The sequence below is a fragment of the Octopus sinensis genome, linkage group LG10, assembly GCF_006345805.1.
Source record: "Octopus sinensis linkage group LG10, ASM634580v1, whole genome shotgun sequence".
NCBI lineage: Eukaryota > Metazoa > Mollusca > Cephalopoda > Octopoda > Octopodidae > Octopus > Octopus sinensis.
The window spans coordinates 49,436,112-49,441,111 of NC_043006.1; positions in this window are offsets into that span (position 1 = coordinate 49,436,112).

Here is a 5,000-nt window from a genome sequence, read left to right on the forward strand (position 1 = left end):
TGCCAAAAATACATGTGCTGGTTCTATTTCAGTTCTTTATTATTTAATTCGTTAATTGACTAACTATTTGTCCAATTAAAAAGTGAAAAGAAAGAAATGAAATAAACCCGTGCGTGTGTTTATTATTGGCATAATGACGTTCTTGAGACGCAACAAAATACATAAATTTATTTGCTATATTAAACTATAGATGGCTTTAGTTTTATTTTGAAGAAGACAGAATTTTTAACCATGAATATATTTAAGCTAAAATGGTATTGATTTGTAGGTAGAATTAGGAGTTTGATTCCATTGTCGGTCATTTAGAGTAGAAATGAATTTAGACAAGCTGTGCTTTTGTTGGTGGTTCTGAAGGAACGAGCATATTCGTAGAATCTAGATTTGGGTATGTTATTGTCAGGGAAACATCGGTAAGTCATGAATGATTTTATGATACAAACGCCATCGTGTGGGGGTGATAGTTACTGCCGTTGGTTTATGATAAGTGTGATGCAATGTTAGACGTACAGCTTTGAATTATGTGAGCAAGTATGTGTTTGCTCATACAGGATCCGTTTAACGTGTATATTTTCTAATAGATATATTTTTTAAAATTGATTCTACATTCCATTAAAAACTATATTTTACATTCCATCAGTCCCTCTCTTCAGATAAAATGATTAGACTTTTTCTTTTTCGCAACATGCTTCCTTATTCTTTCTTTTCTTCCGCCAATCTACTTTTTCCATTTCATTCTTGTTTAAAATTAACTGAAATAGTTATAAATTTATTCCCCCATTTTTATCTCTAAACATAAATCAACACAGTCACCATCTACATCTGCAACTCACCACAGTGCATAACCAATGCATGACAACAGCCAACAGCTTCTCGGCTTGATTAAGTCTCATAAAATTCAAACCAATAACAAAAAACATTTGTAAGATTTCAATTTCACAAGTCATTATATCCAAGAAACGTCTGGATGAATAATCATACAATCAAAAACCAAAATTATTTTAACTTAAATATGTACAATGTTAGCAAAAAAGTTTCCTTATGACAAATAAGAGCCAATTAAAATTTGACATGCAAGAGAAATATCTGTATCCCCTTCCACACACATGTATACAGAAAACCACTTTAATGTAAATTTTACATTCATCATTATAAAAATATTCCTTACAGCTAACGAAAGCTTGGGCAAAAATTATAGTTCTAAACAGAGAAATACATCTATAGATATTTTACCAATATTTCTTATGTATTTATATGTTTTCTTACAGTTCTTATGCATTTATGTATAATAAAGTTCTTCACACAACACTTTCTTGAGAATGATTTTTGGAAATACTTAAGACACAAGTTTTCCTATTAATATTTTTGCAACTTTTCATTCAGTGCTATATGCCAATCTGTGGAACATAAATTATAAAAAAAAAAAATGTCTGCACGTCTAGCGGGAACTGAAAAAGTTCAGTCGGTGAATATAAGCAATTTTTACAAATACTACAATAAATCATTGAGGGATCGGGAACGAGAAATTCCGAGTAGCGACCCCACACACATACACAAATAGTGCATACGCACACACACATATATATATACATACACACACACACATAACATAAGTAAATAGACACGCCATAAAATACCATTTTCTGTTTATTTTCACCAGAAAATGTATATATTTTGTATTAATTGGCATTTTAATGTCTCAAGTTCTATATGTGACTGTTTAATCGTGCCACGTAGAAAAAAAAAAACCTTGGAACTACCCGAATTTCAAATAGACCGTATTGTGGGTCAATCTGAAGGCGGACTTAGCGCAAAATCGCAGAAAACCTTAGGATTCCGATTTCTTCAGTTAATGGAGTGATTGTGCAATTCATTAGAGAGAGGAAGGAGCCCATATCACCTCACCCAGGTCGACCAGGGTCTTCTGACAGGAGCATTCGCTTTGTTAAGAGAAATGTGGAGGATAATCCTCGTTGCAAGGCCTTTGACATAGCAGAACAAGTTGATGTCAGTCCCGGAACAGCTGTCAGGTATCTTCACAAAGTTAGCTACTGTAGCAGAGCAGCAAGAAGGAAGCTACTTCTTCGACCAGCCAATATCAAGCTGAGAAAAGGTTGGACCAGTGAGATGGTGGAGAGGCCGCTAGAATTTTAGGACACTGTCATATTCTCTGATAAGTCCAGATTTGCTGTGTTTTCGACAGTGGTCAAGTGTGGGTCTGGAGACTCTGTGATCAAGAATTTGACGTGAAAAGATTTGCAGCCAACAATGTAACACGGCGGCTATTTTGTGATAGTCTGCGGAGCAATTTGAAGCAATGGTCGATCAAAGCTAGTAGAGTGTGAAGGAAACATAAACTCAGATAAATATGTTTCCATTTTGCAGAAAGGACTCCTTACAATCTTCTCCAATGGTGGATTGATTAAAGAAAACTATTTATTTATGGAAGATGGGGAATCCTGTAACACGGTTAAAAAGACTCAAGATTTGTTAGAAGAGAATCACATTAAAAGATTCCATGGCCAAGTTAGTTACCAGATATGAATCCTATTGAACATCTCCGGGGCATAATGACAGGATACTTCGTAAAAACAAGAAAGCATCCTCAAAGCCAGATCTTTTGAGATTACTGCATGAAATTTGGCAAGAAATTCCCCAAGAGAATATTCGTCATCTGATCAGTAGCATGTCTAATAGGGTCCTTGCATTGAAATTGCAAAGAGCATGTCTACTAAATATTAGATATTCACATAATAATAATTAATAAATAATTTGAATGTATAATTTAAGATTTATATAAATTTTAACGATTATAAGGCTGTCTATTTACTTTTGTCATGCACGTGTGTGTATGTATGTAGGTATGTATGTATGTATGTATGTATGTATGTATGTATATATATGTGTGTATATATGCATTTATACATATGTATATGTATGTGAACTTACACATCACGCACACACATATACATAGATACATATATATATATATATACACATAAATGTGTGTATATATATATAATATATATATATATATATATGTATATGTATTTATGTATATATCCTTAAATACATGAATATAAATGTACATATACATATATAAGTATAAATATATGCATACATACGAATATATATACATACGTACACGCACACACCTAATATATATATATATATATATGTGTGTGTGTGTGTGTGTGTGTGTGTGTGTGTGCGTGTGTGTGTGTACATATATAAGCATATATGTACAAATTTGTGTATGTGTGCGTGGCTTTATATACAGTGTGTCTCAAAAGTCACTGTACGTTACTTTTTTCCTATTTCGTTTCAGGTATTATTCGGGGAGATGTGAGGCCGTCAGCATTTGCCATCTTAGATTTGGCAGTTTTTGTAAGTGTATCATTCCCTTGCCAATTGACGTTAGAGCAGCGATTTTTCAGACCCTACTGCAGTTCATTGCAAGTTTGAGAAGGTTTATGGCCGTCACACTGCTCCAGCACGTTGCACAATTTATGCTATCCATAGCAAGTTTCGTGAAAGAGAATCTGTTCTTGATAAACCACGCAGCGGAAGGCCTGCTACAACCACCATTGATAAAAACACAGAAGTTCTGAAGCAGGTGTTCGCGAAAAGCCAGGGGAAGTCCATCCCGAGGACTGCCCTGGAACTTAGCATCAATGAAAGCTCGATTCAGCGGATCTTCGGAGAGTGATAAAGCTCTACCCGTACCGACTTCAGGTTGTTCAAAGGCTTCAAGTGAAAGATTATGATGCTTATGTGGAAATATGTGAATCACTCCTCCACCATTACCATAACGACTTTTGGAAAACTCAGCTTTTGGAAAACTTATGATTCAGCGATGAGTCTATTCTTCATCTCCCTCGTCGGGTAAACCGACACTATTGTCGAATTTGGGGAAAAATCAAAACCAGCAGAAATTCTCGAACATGAATGAGACTCTCCAAAGTTGGTGGTATGTGTGCCACGAGCAAGGGAATGATATTCTTACAAACAATGCAAAGTGTAAGGTGTCAAATGCAGATGGCTTTACGTCTCTCCGAATTATACCTGAAACGAAATAGAAAAAAGAAAGGGAATAGTAACTTTTGGGAGAACCTGTACGTACATACATACATACATACATACATACATACATACATACATACATACACACACACTCACACATACGAACAAAACGTCCCCTGTCCAATGGACGGTGCTGAGTAGTCAAACATTTAAACCAAATTTTCTCAAGACAACTTATCCGATTTTTTTCGCGTACGCGTAGTATCGATCGCAACAGCTGAATGTACTTGCGCGTACAAATGCACGTTCCCACGGCTTTATCGTTCGCAGTCTCACCTGGAATCGATTTTTGTAATTTTTTCAAGACTTATACACGCCCTGATACCGTCTGTATCTACATATCAAATTTGAGCGCAATCGGATCGAGGATGCCCGAGATCCTAGAAGACAGACAGACAGACAGACAGAACGGATTATATAATATATATATATATATATATATATATACAATATACACAACTATGTATATATATATTTCGTTTTCGTATTTGGTTTGCAAGATTCTTTACGTAAATTCGTGTTGAAGCATATTTTATTGTGTCCGGGGAGAGTCATTCTCTTTTAGTGCTTTACTAATTTAACACACCCTCCGGTCCGATTTACTCTCATTTACTTATTTAGTTTAACTAAAATTTTCGTTGCGGCTTTTCAATAGTCAACGACTACTGAAAAGGTTGCAAAACGCAACGAAAATGTTAGTAAAAAGAATGGTGTTTAGTAAATGAATGGAAATCGGACCGGTATTTCAAAAATAAGGCACTAAAAGAGAATGACTCTCTCCAGACGCAATAATATATATATATATATATATATATTAATATATATATATATATTATATATATATTATATATATATATATATATAATATATTTATATAATATATATATTAAATTTGCAGGGTGTCCCAAAAATATATATGC